This window comes from Leptidea sinapis, chromosome 4 (genome assembly GCF_905404315.1).
Source record: "Leptidea sinapis chromosome 4, ilLepSina1.1, whole genome shotgun sequence".
NCBI lineage: Eukaryota > Metazoa > Arthropoda > Insecta > Lepidoptera > Pieridae > Leptidea > Leptidea sinapis.
Window position 1 is genome coordinate 16,516,096 of NC_066268.1, and position 15,689 is coordinate 16,531,784.

At 40.5% G+C, this 15,689-nt stretch overlaps 1 long non-coding RNA gene across 1 annotated transcript; it reads right to left on the minus strand.

Moving 5' to 3' along the window:
- Window positions 1-1,960: 1,960 nt before the first annotated feature.
- On the minus strand, window positions 1,961-14,840 carry LOC126979994 (uncharacterized). Its single transcript, XR_007732937.1, has 3 exons — window positions 14,715-14,840; window positions 2,628-2,702; window positions 1,961-1,986 (listed from the first exon to the last, which is right to left on the minus strand). It is a non-coding gene; the product is annotated as an uncharacterized LOC126979994 (long non-coding RNA).
- Window positions 14,841-15,689: the final 849 nt, after the last annotated feature.

Below are 15,689 nucleotides of genomic sequence, written 5' to 3' on the forward strand. Positions count from 1 at the left end.
GCAAATGAGACTCAACATCTTATGTCTCAGGGTGTCTCAAATTTTTTGGGGTTTTCAAGAATCCTGAGTGGCACTGCACCACCAGCTGAACGTCCTGCTCGTCTCGTGCCTTATTTTCATAAAAAAAATTGTCATTGTCACGTCAGCATGAATTTAACGCGAACGTATAGTATAGTAGTATAGACTACAATTGCCTTTAAGATGAAGCCGCATCTAAGGACACCGTTTACAACTGATGTAATTAGTTTAAACATGCTCGCAATAACTTCACCAATGAACTGCACACTGGACCACCACATAAGTGTTATGCGGAGTACAAGAGAGCCTGGTAAAAACAGTTACTTATCAGCAGATTCTAACAAGCCTACATAAACATTTAGGGGTCGTGCCCGCTGAATGCTCATATTTACGGAAGCAGGTTTCCCTGTTATGATCCCGGAACCAAAAGACAGTAGGTATGCGTAGTAGGTGTTCGACCTTGCCAGGAGTTGCCAACTAAAGTGAAGAGAGGTAAAAGCGTGGGATAAAAGATGGTAGTCTACTTCTTCGGAAGGACAGTGACAATTGTTTGCCACTTGTCTGGGAAAAAGTTAGAGAGAAATGACTTCGAATTAGGATTGTTTTTCACCACATCGCCTCGTCGCACACCGCCAGGAAGATTGACAGCCATATAGCGCAGATCACGCACCTTGTGATTTTTATTTAATTTATCAAGGGGATATTTCTTTATGAAAGAGGAAGACTATATTCCGCTATTTCACGCCGGTATTCTGTGTGACTGTGGTACTCTGCGCTTGTCTGGTCTATTCTGTGCTGTCGTCAAAAGACGTCAGCGTGGCTCTTCTACATCAAAAGTCCTAAGTCGTCTCATACATGGGTCTGGGACCTCCTTCTTTTTTTACACCCCAGGAAAACGGGGCAAAAACTTTAAGGTATGTATAGTAATGTATTTTATCTACATGGATGTAGTACATAACTTGCCATTTGCTTTAAATCCTCTATTAAAGATTCTAAAACAGTTAGCTTATTGCCAACATTAAAACACTCAATGTCCTATTAACCATTACAGCATGCAAACGAGTGTTGTAATGAAATTCAGCCAACATTATATCATCCGTTTTCGTAATAACTTTCCTTTGGATGATATTATGTTCAGAATCTTTTATAGAGGATTCATATTATGGGTGTAGATAAAGTCTTGCATGCAACTGTTGATAATTACGTATTAAAACACTCATGTGATACTATTATCAATTTATCACACTCGGCTTTGCTCATACCACTTATTAAACAACATCTGCATAAATAACTAATATAGTAATTTGTAGATGGCTTTGAGTACCTACCTGTTTATTTCAATGGCTAGACGTGGTAGTGTTAGTTGTGAAATAAATTGATATATAATAAAGGCTTAAATGAATCAAGTTTTTATTAGGTATACCTAAGTAAGTACTATTAGATTTCTCGCCGGGCGCTTGAAGTGGCGTTAAACGCGAAAAAATAATAGTATCTCACAATTGCGTAAACTTAAATCAGTCTTCAGTTGCCTGTTTAATGTCCGTAGCTATTTCCAAGGTTGTACGAACCTAGTCCGCTATATCCCAAGTTACCCAGGTTAACATATCCAAGGTCGTAACCGCCGTATCCCAAACCCTGCCCTAAGTCGAGGCTAGGAAGGCCGATGTTGTTGTAGCTGCTAGCGGGTGAGGGGGTCGGGATTGGCGCAGCGTACTCCGAGACTATTGGGGCTGCTACTGCGACTGTTGCGATCCGTTGAGGATGAACCGCCTGGCCCAGGCGCCGCACGTTGGCGTTGAACCCGGACACGGGGTCGGCGGTGTAGTCCACGACTCGCAGCGTGCCGTCGGGTTCTGCGACGGAATACGATCCTTTCACATAGCCGCCGTCTCGACTTTCTGTTTGCGATTTGCTGTCGCCGGTCGACGGGTCGTTGACGGCGTAGTTGAAGGAGTAGCGAGGGACGGACTGAAAATTAATATATAATATTATTTTTAGAAAATCAGTCAGTCTGACTCGAGAGATTCTCTCCCGACATAATACAGTAGATAGGTAGATATTGTTATTATGAACCACAAACCACACTTTTTCACTAAATTCTTATCTATTCTTTAATTTTATCAAACAATTGAAGACCAAAAACAGTATGTCACTTTTGCGAATCCCGAATTATAGAGAAAATAAGAAGATAGGCAGATATAATTAAAGATGTTTCCATTAATATTATAAAAGATAGATTTAAATGGGAATGAGTGAGGAACAAGTAGATGTCTGTCGTGTTAGCTGTCTCTTATAATATATAAATATGGCTGTGTAATTGAAGTCTCTCTGCAATGAACTTACTTCTATTCACAACATCTTATTTGTGGAGTAGCAGATTTACTACATCCAAGCATTAGAACCCTTTTGTAATAATTTGGGGGCAAGTTAATGAATTGCTTAATTATATTTAATAATAGATATTTTATTTCTCCACTTTTGTGATCACACCGAATAGTTATATTCTTTATGAATTACTAGAGACAATGCCTATTAAAAAAAATATTTATCCAAATGCTTATGAGAAGGAAATACTAAGTAGTATGTAAACAAGTATTTATTATATTTACCTCGTAATCGTATGATGATATTCCAACAAGTCCATTGTAAGGCGCAGCCACTGCCGCCCCAACAAGACAAGTTATCTGCCAACAATTCCAATGCTATTAATAATTGTAATGATACACGATAAACTATTGTTTTCTAAAAACTAACATGATCTACAATAACTAACGTTCTATACCTAAGATAATTTTAATTAAATTAAAATTTATCAATGCTTAGGAAACAAAAGAGATTGATAATAAGCAAAGTAGGAATGTTAATTGCACACAATATATTTTTATTAAGCTTTATGAAATTTAATTAAAAAAAAACTTTTTAATATTAATATTTAATATATTTTGATGACAGTAACTTATAAAACAAAACTTCATGTAGTAGGTACGCATAATATAAAATTTAAAAGGGGTCACAACGAATGCACAAACAAGCCACAAATAACATTTCTTACCGCGATGTAACTGAACATTTTCCAATACGAACACAATTCAACAGTAGTTAACGCACGGTTGTAATGTGCTGTACAATTATTACGACTTCGGTTTTATACTCGCCACAAACCAGCCCTGAATTGTTTTGTAAATCCCTGAACATCCTGCAATTCACGCTTATTAACTATTGGAACTATTTTCGTAATTGATTCTAGTAGGTATTTGCAGTTTTAAGCACTATGTTCTTTTTGAAGCCACGACTATCGTCTAGTGCTATTCATTGACATTCAAAATACAGTAATATATAAGCTTGTTTTTTTATTTATTTTTTTAACTTATTGTAATCTAATGACAATGTTTATGTAAAAGATCGATTTAAAATAACTTAATTCTTATAAGTGATGAATGATTTGATCAAATTTATTAAAAGTCCTTAATTAAATTATAAATATTTATAACATTTTTATTCGAGTAGCTTATAACTATAGAATCCCCTGGTACACTTATTTCACTGCTACTATTCGTGGAGATGTTTATGTTGAGGAGAATCGAAAAGAAACTCATCATCATTTCAGCCGGAAGCCGTCCACTGATGGACAAAGGGTTCACCAAAGAAACTCAACTATTCCTATATAAACAAATCAATCAAATCAAATCAAAATTACTTAATTCATGTAGGTCACATATGAATGTATTTTTTTTCTTATTGAATTTACCGCTACTTCCTAAGGGTTGAGCTAATGAGAAGAAGTAGCAAGAAACTCATTGCCACTCTTTTAAATCCACATTAATATTTTCATCGTTATACAAATAATTTCAATTACAATATATTATGTTAAGTGATGCAACAAAAATAGGTACTCAAACATCAGATGCCTCACACGAGTAAGTCAAAAAATCAAATGTAAATTACATATACAATATAAAACAACAGTTATTGATTACAGTAGCTGCATCATCCAAACACACCGATACTAAATAAATAAAGAAATTTTGTTAGCATTTTATAAGCGATTATAAAAAAATAACTTTTATGAATCTGAAGCAGTTTCCGGTAACAGTATAATCCTGCCAACAAATAGCGCCCGTTCACCAGCTTGACACATGGGTCAGCCATCGCCTCCCTCGACCATATTTTAGGGAAGGGTTGACCTGTCCCATGTCGCCGCCATTATATTTTTACTAACAGTAATTAAAACCACAAATCCTTTAGGGTAATCAAATAAAATTAATACTTACCATAAATAGAATTTAAATCAATTCAAATAAAAACCAATAAAAATTAAAATAAATTTACGTTAAAATTTATGACCATAAATAACAAAGAGATCTAATCATCTTCTTAAAAAAATGCAGATTTTATTACACAATATTGTTGCGCAGCAACCCTTCGAAGTATATGACGAGAGTTGTCAAACTTCAAGACATTGTTAATTTCAACAGCTCCGTCAGCAATACTCGGAAAAGTGTTTACTTAAGCCGCTGTAGACCCGGGTTCGATACACCTACTAGTGTATGGATTTTTTTGGGTTTTGTAAAGTTAAAGGAAATTTCTAGTAAGTTCAGGATCAAATCGAACAGAAAAAAAGGGATGGAAAATGTGTAAGCAGGATAAAAATAGTTAAAAGAATTTTCTAGTACAATTTAAATTTAAAGATGGAATTGGAGAATCATTTTGAAAATAGAACGGATCCGGGGGTATATAAGCCGTACTAAGCGTGGCCTACGGCAGTTCTAGTTCTGACTCGAAAGTGTAAAGAAGAAGAAGAAAAGAAGAAGTAGTGAAAAGTGGAAGTGTTCTAAGAAGAAGAAGACAGAAGAGAAGTAGTGTTCGGTGCAGTATGACGCGTTGAAGGTACCGCCGCCCACAAGAGGAACAGCGGCAGACCGGCGAAGTGCAAGTTCAGAAAAAGTGAACGCAAATAAAGACTCGTTCCTATAAGCGGAGTATTATCTCCAATCCCTGACCCACTCCCGTGTCAATTGGTGTCAGAAGTGGGATTGGAAAGATGCCATTAGTGCCCAGGAACGAGAAGGGAGTGACCACGCGAGCGGGAGCAGCTGCAGCGGCAGAGGACGAGTCAGAAACATCCGGCTCTGGACTCAGTGCGACCGTGTCAGCACCGCAGGCTCCTGCCGTAGACATCAGCGCGCTCATGCAGCAGATGGCCGCCATGATGCAAGAGCAAGCGCGCCGACAGGAGGAGCAGCTGCGGGCCTTGCAAGAGGAACAAGCGCGCCGACAGGAGGAGCAAGCGCGCCGACAGGAGGAGCAGCTGCGGGGCTTGAAAGAGGAGCAAGCGCGCCAACAGGAGGAACAAGCACGCCGACAGGAGGAGCAGCTGCGAGGCCTGCATAAAGGCCTCTCCAAAGACATTTTATCCGTTGTGCAGAAAAACTCCACCTGTATTGACGCTGTGGAAAAAGAGATCGGCCGGATTGACAGTGTGGAAAAGAAGATGGACAAAGTTGAAGAGAACTTTCAACGGAAGATGGGAGAGATGGAAGTTACCATTAATGAGCTCAGTGGGAGGGTCGTGTGTCCTTCAGCCAACACAGGAGTTTCCTGCGGAATCACATCGAGCAGAAATTTAAAAGTACCTCCCTACGACGACAAGTCTTCCTGGGCTGCCTTTAAGCTACAATTGTAGACGTTCAGAAGAGCCTGCGGTTGGAGTGACCAAAAAGCGCACTCTGCCCTCACACTAGCGCTCCGTGACCAAGCAATCTCCGTATTGGAAGCACTCGGCGCTGGGAAGGAGGAAGTGAACTACACAGACCTTATTGACGCGTTGGAGGCACGCTATGGTGATAAACACCTCGAACATGTGTACCGGGCGCAACTTAAGGACCGCAGTCAAAGGGCCAGCGAAACTCTACAGCAGTGGTCCGTGGAAGCCGAACTAGTGCGTAAAGCATAACAGTCGTCGCCAGCTGCAATAGAAGAAATGTTGCTCCAAGTTTTCATCGATGGAATACGGGACGCCGAAGTTACAGCAGCCGTACGATTGAGTCATCATACCAGCTTGAAGAAAGCGGTGGCACATGCGTTGGAAGTGGAAGCGGTTCGCCACGATTCTCGGGCGTTGAGACTTCGCAAAATTGTACCAGCAGATTCCAGCCGAAGGCAAGCATATAACCCAGTATGCTATGGTTGTGGAGAGCGAGGACACATTAGGAGCACTTGCCCCAGGCGTGAGAGCATAACGTAACGTAGGAAGGATGCGGTGGTCTCAACATCACCGCTGGAGCAGCAGGAAAACTAGAAAAGGCCAGGGCAGTGGGGTGGGCGCTGGGCGGTAGAAGCAAAGCCCCAAGGATATTCGTTAAGCAGACATGTGACGGAAACACTTTAGTTATAGAAGGAATGATAAATGGAAAATCTTGCCGTTTCACTTTGGATACGGGAGCCTCACGTACAGTCGTTAGCCAAAGAAGACTAGAGAGCATCGGAAGACGACATATGCGAGAAAATGTAAACTTAACACTCACAACAGCTACCGGCCAGCGCATACCAGTCCAGGGAGAGAAGGTTGTGGCCATGAAAATCGGGGATACGTTGTACTGGCAAAAAGTGGTAATCGCGGATATCACAGATGACTGCATCATTGGGTTGGATTTTCTTCGAAATCATCAGTGTACCATTGACATGAAACATGGTGTATTGAAGCACGAAGGTGAAGAAATTCCAATAAAAGGCGGAACTGTTGGGAAAGTGTTGTGCTTAAGAGACACTACTTTAAATCCGAGATCGCAGACCCTAGTCCCGGTAGTCCTGCCAAGGGATGACAGAGGAAGACCTTGTAAATGCGCTATAATAGAAAGAGAGACATCGGACACGACATGGATCCCAGCCAGGACTGTTGTGGGTAACTCCCAGATTGCGATGGTTCCCGTGTTTAATCCTCATGAGGACAAGCAAATCATTAGGAAGGGAACAGTGATCGGAGCTTGTGAGGAGATAGCTTGGTTAAGAAAGTGTGAAGAAGGGAGGAAGACCGAAGCTGCAAACCAGATTGTGAACATACAGAAACTTCTGGATGGCTGTAAGGACAATCTTACCAAGCTACAGTTAATAAAAGCGAGAAATTTCCTGCTACGCTACTCCGGGATTTTCTCAAAGAACGACGGGGACATCGGAAGAACTGGTTTGGTGAAACACAAGATCGAGGCAGGAGACACTGTTCCGATACGGCAAAGACCAAGACGTATTCCGTTTGCACGCGAACAAGAAGTGGAAGACATGATTCGGGATATGAAAGAAAATGGTGTGATAGAACCGTCGTCGAGTCCATGGTGTTCTCCAGTGGTTCTGGTGAAGAAGAAGGATGGATCAACTAGATTTTGTGTGGACAATCGGCGTCTGAATGATGTTACTAAGAAGGACAGTTATCCATTGCCAAGAATCGATTACACCTTAGATTCACTTTGTGGCATGACGTGGTTCTCTACTCTGGATTTGAAAAGTGGCTACTGGCAAGTTGATCTGGACCCTAAAGACAAGGAGAAGACGGCTTTTTCAACCGGAAAAGGATTATGGCAGTTCAAAACAATGCCTTTCGGATTATGCAACGCCCCAGCTACTTTCGACAGGTTGATGGAGTATGTGCTGGCAGGTATATTGGGAGAAACCTGCCTTGTCTGCTTGAAGATCATCTTAAGAAGCTCGAAAAAGTCTTCGCAAAACTGCAGGGTGCCAACTTGAAGTTGAGTCCAAAGAAATGTTTCTTCTTTCAACGTCAGGTGAATTACTTGGGGCACGTTATCTCGGAACAAGGCGTTGCGACGGATCCTGCCAAGATAAGTGCTGTCAAGGACTGGCCGACGCCGACAGAAAAGACACATGTGAGAGCATTCCTTGGACTATGCTCTTATTATCGACGCTTTGTGAAAGGGTTTTCCGATGTTGCTAAGCCCTTACATCGACTGACTGAGGAGAAAAGAGCCTTTTCCTGGGATGAAGACTGCGAACAAGCTTTCTTAGAGTTGAAGAAACGACTATGTGAATCACCTATCCTCGGATATCCTGACACGGAGGGAAGATTCATAGTAGATACTGATGCTAGCAATTCTGGAATTGGTGGAGTGTTATCTCAGAAGAGGGGAGATCAAGAAGTTGTAATTGCATACTTTAGCAAATCTTTATCGAAGCCGGAGAGAAACTACTGTGTAACTCGTAGGGAGTTACTTGCCGTGGTGAAGACATTACAACATTTTAAAAACTACTTGTTGGGTCGCAAATTCCTCGTAAGGACTGATCATGCCGCCTTGAAGTGGTTACTAGAATTCAAGAATCCGGAAGGACAAGTGGCCAGATGGATTGAGCAACTTCAAGAGTATGACTTTGAAATCGAACATCGAGGAGGAAAACCTCATGGAAACGCAGATGCTTTATCTAGGAACATTGCATTCATCAGGAGGAGAAAGAAATTCCAATAATCCGACTGATCAGAACAGATTCGATCGATGGGAACTGGAGCAACGATGCAATGAGGAGAGAGAGCTCAGGAAAATGATAAGGATCTTCAACCACTTTTAGATTGGCTAGCAAGTGGATCACTTAAACCAAAATGGTCTGAAGTGGCTAGACACAGTACGGCTACCAAGAGTCTCTGGGCACAATGGAATAGTTTGGTGATGCATGACGGGTTGCTCTGCCGGAAATGGGAAACCCCGCAAGGAATGGATTGTCATCTGCAACTGGTCGTTCCCAGGGAGAAGGTTAACGAGATCCTGAGAGCTTATCACGATGGTTCTTCAGGTGGACATTTGGGAATAAGAAGAACTCTCATAAAAATTAAAGAACGATTTTACTGGTTGCATTGCCGTGATGATGTGGAAGGCTGGTGCCGTAAATGCAAGAGTTGTGCAGCTGTCAAAGGACCTCAAACCCGGAGCATAGGAGCTATGAAGTTGTATAATGTTGGGGCTCCGTGGGAGAGAGTAGCTCTGGATATAGCCGGACCGTTTCCAGTCACGAAAGCTGGAAGCCGTTACATAATGGTGGTGATGGATTATTTCACGAAGTGGCCGGAAGCATTTGCTCTACCGAATCAAGAAGCAGTTACCGTTGCGACGAAACTGGTGAATGAAGTTTTCTGCAGATTCGGTGTGCCTTTGGAGCTGCACAGTGACCAAGGGCGGAACTTCGAGTCACAAGTATTTCAAGAAGTTTGCAAGATCTTGGGAATCCATCAAGACCAGAACTACGCCATATCATCCACAGTCGGACGGGATGGTGGAGAGGTTTAACCAAGCATTGGAGCGACATCTGGCAAAAGTAGTGGACAGTCATCAGGATAACTGGGATGAGTACATTCCACTGTTTCTTATGTCGTATAGAAGCGCAATACACGAGACAACAACGGTGACTCCTGCGTACGCCAATTTTGGAAGGGAATTGAAATTGCCAGCTGATTTACTCTCAGGCTGTCCACCGGATACTCCGAAAAGTATAACAGAATATGTGGATGAGTTACGGAAAAAGATGGTTGACATCTACGAGGAAATTAGAACAACTGGGCTTAAGGCAAGTGAACGGATGAAGACCCGCTACGATCGAAGAGCTAATATTCCTAGTTTTGAAGAGGGAACCCTGATTTTGTTACACAATCGTGTAAGGCGAAAGGGGAAGTCTCCGAAGCTCCAACCAAGTTGGGAGGGACCATATAAAGTAATCACAAGGATAAATGATGTGACTCTCAGGATCCAGCGTACCCCTCGAAGTCCCCCGAAAATCGTACATGTCGATCGGGTGGCTAAGTACTACGGAAGCAACGATGATCGGGACGATCATGTCTTGGGAGGGGGCAGTGTTGCGTAGCAACCCTTCGAAGTATATGACGAGAGTTGTCAAACTTCAAGACATTGTTAATTTCAACAGCTCCGTCAGTAATACTCGTAGCTCAGCGGAAAAGTGTTTACTTTAGACGCTGTAGACCCGGGTTCGATACACCTACTAGTGTTTGGATTATTTTGGGTTTTGTAAAGTTAAAGGAAATTTCTAGTAAGTTCAGGATCAAATCGAACAGAAAAAAAGGGATGGAAAATGTGTAAGCAGGATAATAATAGTTAAAAGAATTTTCTAGTACAATTTAAATTTAAAGATGGAATTGGAGAATCATTTTGAAAATAGAACGGGGGTATATAAGCCGTACTAAGCGTGGCCTACGGCAGTTCTAGTTCTGACTCGAAAGTGTAAAGAAGAAGAAGAAAAGAAGAAGTAGTGAAAAGTGGAAGTGTTCTAAGAAGAAGAAGACAGAAGAGAAGTAGTGTTCGGTGCAGTGTGACGCTTTGAAGGTACCGCCGCCCACAGCGGCAGACCGGCGAAGTGCAAGTTCAGAAAAAGTGAACGCAAATAAAGACTCGTTCCTATAAGCGGAGTATTATTTCCAATCCCTGACCCACTCCCGTGTCAATATGTAGTAGGTGTGCTCTCGTAATTATTATACTTCTAGGGAATTAGAGGAACACGCTACGTAGATATAGGTAATGTGCTTGTGTTGTTTAAATATACCTTCTTAGCTGATCTCTCTTAACCAGCCTCCTTCAGAACTCGCAACTTTATGGATTTTCGGTACTTCCAAATACATCTTACAATTTTCTTACAGCATCCCAGAATCGCACCTAAGTTCAGCATATAGGCCTCTTTCTCCTCAAGGCCTTAAATCCTGGAGTCACATCAGCGATTTGCCTTCCTTGACTCGTTTGATGGAATCGGTGCTCTTACTTTGCTCTCTAAGCCTGGTGTTTGTATTGCGGTATCTCAGCGTAATTCTGACGTTTCTCCTTGTAGTTTCCTCTGGGTAACTTGTATTTTGTTAATACTCTCATTTGTGAGAACCCAGATTTCTGCTCCATAGATGAGTACCGGTCAAAATACTTTGGTCGAACAACGTAACCTTCAGTTGTTATATTCATTTTGAAAACAAAGATTAGTTTTCATGAGGATATAGTATATCTATAGTATATGTGTGATGCGTGTATCTATCTCATTTTTCTCTCTCTCAAAAATCCTCATTTTCTGACATAGGATGGAAAAAAGGAAAATAGCCGATAATCAAATGATATATAATTATTTGAGGCATAAATACTATACTACGGTCATGCTCACTGAAATGGCATTGCTTGCGGCAGTGTCGTGTGCCAACACTTCTAGAGATTCTATTGCAAATAACATTTATTACATTTACAGTGTCTTAGTTTAATACATAAATATAAAACAATTTAAAATATTAAAAGCTTATTCGAAGTGGTCTCCTTTGTCTGCAATCAGTCAACAGTCCTTTAAACGTTAAGGCCAGTTATCAATAGGAGCACGCACTCTTTCCATGACAAAATTCATCACTGTACTGTACAATCGAACGAATTGTTTTAGGGACTTTTAAGGTATTTTTAAGTGGCTTCACTACCTTCTCAAGAATGGCATCTTGATATACTCGTGCCGATGTTTTGATACTACTTTCACAAAAGTATGGCTCAGTCACTCCTTCATAGCTAATACCCCACCAAACCATCACTGAAGTCGGATAGTGCCCAAGTTGCACTCTATCGACTAATTGCGAAGCTTCCTTACAGCTTTGAGAATAAATACGGTCATCGTGTTTGTGAACATATTGCTCAATTGTAAAAAAAATATTTTTAACTGTAACAGTATTTATGGCCAGACTAAGTTTATACTTATATGCATATCAATCCGTGCGTGTGTATTCTGGTTGTTATTATGATAAAGGCAATAGCTCGTTACCAATTACTTAATAATTAATAAATATAATACATATAATTGTTCTTGACAACCCACTACCACTATACACTAATTATAACATGTTATGAAAGTGTTGTTGTACTTTATGTCAGTTATTAATTTATTCCAAATTACAAACGTTGGCAACATCCTTCGTTTTCTTTTCGTGCAATGTCTTCTTGCGTTATCTTTCACTAGCAGTGTTCAGTATAATTAATATGTGTAACGGAACTATTAAATATTTATGATTTGCGGAAAGATTTCCGTTTCTGTATTCCACTACTATATAGTTCACGCTATAATCTCTATAATATTTATACAGACAATAAAATATCAAAATATAAAATTAATTGTCAGTAGGTTATAACATTGATTTTTAAGTTATAAAAAACTTTATATTCTAATTTTATGTACCATGTTTCCACTAAACGTGAAGTTAACATTAGAAGTGTATTTATTGACCAAAGCAGGGCTTTTCAAAATTACTTAGGTCTAGAGGATCACTTTTAATTATCGTTGTTGTGGTTTGTGGTTATAAAACAGATTCAGCTCTAGGTATTCGCTTTTCGGAGTCACTTACGTAAACTTATTTTTTGGAGTGAAAAATTCTATCTATAGATAGGCATTTAGAGCCAACTCTACAGTCGGCTCGAATAGAACTTAGTTTAATCAGATCACATTCTAGTAATTGCCGATTAGTTAGAGCAAAATCCACCAGAGCTATATATACACAAGTATAACTATATATATCTATATATGTATATATAACAACAAGGCGCCGGGTGATGTTTAAATTACAGCCGTGCGTCTGAGAGCTGGTGGTACTCCGATGCTTAAGATCAATTCCGTCATTCTCGAGGGCAAAACGCCGCAAGCATGGCACAGAAGTATAGTGGTGCTGTTCTTCATAATGGGCGATTAAATTCTTTTGAGCTTTAGACCTATACAACTTCTGAGCCATTTATATAAGCTATTTTCTAGGGTTATCAAGAATCGTCTCGTGCGCAGGTTCAAAGACTTCCAGGCTCCCGAATCCGGATTCTGACAAGGCACCATATACTACATACATTCTGTCGCGTAGCAACGCTTCGACGTAAATGACGAGAGTTGTCAAACTTTATATCGTGCAGTGTATGGAAGTTTTTGGGTTTTGTGAAGTTAATGGAAATTTCTAGTAAGTTCAAGATCAAATCGAACAGAGTAAAGAGGATGGAAAATCTGTAAGCAGGATAAAAATATTTAAGAGAAATTTCTAGTAAAATTTAAATTTAAACATGGAATCAGAGAATCTTTTTTGAAAATAGAACAGATCCGGGGGTTTATAAGCCGTACTAAGCGTGGCCTACGGCAGTTCCAGTTCTGACTCGAAAGTGTAAGGAAGAAGAAGAAGTAGTGAAAAGTGGAAAGTGATCCAGGTGAAGAAGAAGAAGAAGATAGAAGAGACTTAGAGTTCGGTGCGGTGTGACGCGTTGAAGGTACCGCCGCCCACAATTGGAACAGCTGCAGACCGGCGAAGTGCAAGTTCAGAAAAAGTGAACGTCTCTGTGAAATAAAGTCTCGTTCGTATAAGCGGAGTATTATTTCCAGTCCCTGACCCACTCTCGTGTCAATATGCTGCAGCAGGTTTTATACAGAAGACGGAGGAGCATAACCAGCCACTATGCTTGGCGTTCATGGACTATGAGCAAATCTTTGATTCGATTGAGATCTGAGCGGTGCTTCAGTCTGAAGTGCCACATTGATTATCGATTTATGGAAGCGTTGAAGTATTTGTGTGGAAATGACACCATGTCAGTCCGTCTCCAGTATCAGTTCTCGAAGCCTATCTGACTGCAGCAGGGGGTTACACAACCTTTGGCGTTGGAAGATATCTTTCTGGACTGGAACGGGCTGGCCATCAATGTCAACGGTGAATACATCAGTCACCTTTGATTTGCGGACGATATCGTGAACTTCACTGAGACCATGGAAGACTGAAGCCATATGTTCAATGGACTCAATACAGGTCTAATGTCCATGTCGCACCTACTCTCGTAACAGTTGGGAACTGTTCTCCCGAAATTGCTGACGAGTACGTCTACCTCGGACAAACACTCCAGTTAGTCGAATCAGTTTGGATGGGCAGCGTTCGGGAAGCTCTGTAAAATCCTCTGGTTTTCCACCAGTGTGTGTTGCCAGTGATGATTTACGGTACGCAGACGTGGTTGGTAACTATGGGCCTGATGAGAACGGTCATGATCTCTCAGAGGGCAATGGAGAGGTCTATGCTCGGAATTTCCCTGTGAGATAGAATCAGAAATGAGGAGATCCGTATGAGAAGCAAAGTCACTGACATATCGCGGATGGTTGCAGTGGCAGTGGGCAGGGCACATAGTACGACGGACAGATGACCGTTGGAGTAGTAAAGTCCTCGAATTAGATCATCAGTCCATCTTGTGGTGGCCCACCAACACTGATTGTTGGTGGGCCACCACAAGATGGACTGATGGTCTAGTCAAGATTGCTGGAAAAGGTTGGATGAGGGTAGCGCAATACTGATCATCGTGGAGATCTTTGGGGGAGGCCCTTGTCCAGCAGTAAACGTCTTCCGGCTGAAATGATGATGAGGAAGGTATATTGTAAACGTTATTACTTCATGAACTTAGAGCAAACAATAGTTGTATTTTAAGTAGGTACGTACACACTTTTTTTTAATTATTTAATGACACGGGATTAAAGTCCATAGCGTCGAAAGTGACTGAATACAGTCTTAGGCGATCTGTTAAAAAGCAGCTAATGTGTAGTTTCGTTTGACCTAAGTAATTACTTATTTACTAGTTTTTATTAATACCTTAAACTTATTCATTCAGCATTTCAATCCTTTTAAGTGATAATTACTTACAACTGAGATTAATTAATATAAATTAAATATGTTTACGTACCTACGTGATGCAATTGCAAGTAATTCGACCGTAGACCGCCTCATTACATCTTTTCAGTAGAAACACTCTTTCCACTTAGACTTACACAAATTCACATTTGCAATCAGTGCCCGGAGAAAAGTTCGTGCCACCCGCGTCTCCCCTTCCCGACCCACCCTGCGCCGCCTTTAATTAACAGAAAGTGGTTCATTAGAGCTTATTCATTAAAGCAAGGAGTAATTAGCGAACTCTAATGAATGCTGTAATAATGTAAGAGCGGCCGCCACGGACTACGCGATTCTAGATTATTCTAGCAGTTGAGTATAATTTAGTAATGGCGTTAATTTATTAGTGGCTTGATTGCTAGGTAAACGTTCTGTTAAAACTTTGTATATCCAATGATGTACTTTAAAAGTAGATGTACTTAGTTGTTTATAATAACTTGTATATGGTGTCCTTCTCTGGTCAAAATTTGACTAATTGTCTGACTACATTTATGGTTCGATCAAATTTTTTTTGTTCATGTCTAGGCCCAAACGTTTGAACGTTTTCTTTTCAGAGAGTGGTGTTTTTTTATTAAAAAATAAACGGTTACTGATATAATAATAATCAATTAATTATTTCATAAATATAATATTTTGTTTAAATATATAGATTATTTAGTGGAGTTTTGGTGGTTGTCCGAAGGACGCACAGTCACATTTCATAGCACATCTATGATCTAGATGTCCCCAAGCTACAGTCCTCTATTAAATTTAGCGCATTGAAAAATAAATCATACTATAATATTAAACAATATTCTTTACGTCATAAAATCTTCTTTTTATGAGAAATAGTAACGAGGCGTTCTACCCATTGCTGCTCACGATTCTTGATTAAACCCAAAATTGCGTTCGTCACTTTAAGACATAAGCCAGAAAGCCAGTATTGGAGTATAGGATTCTACGGGCGCTCAGAGCATACACTGAGATTTCGTTTTCGGATTCATGATCGCGA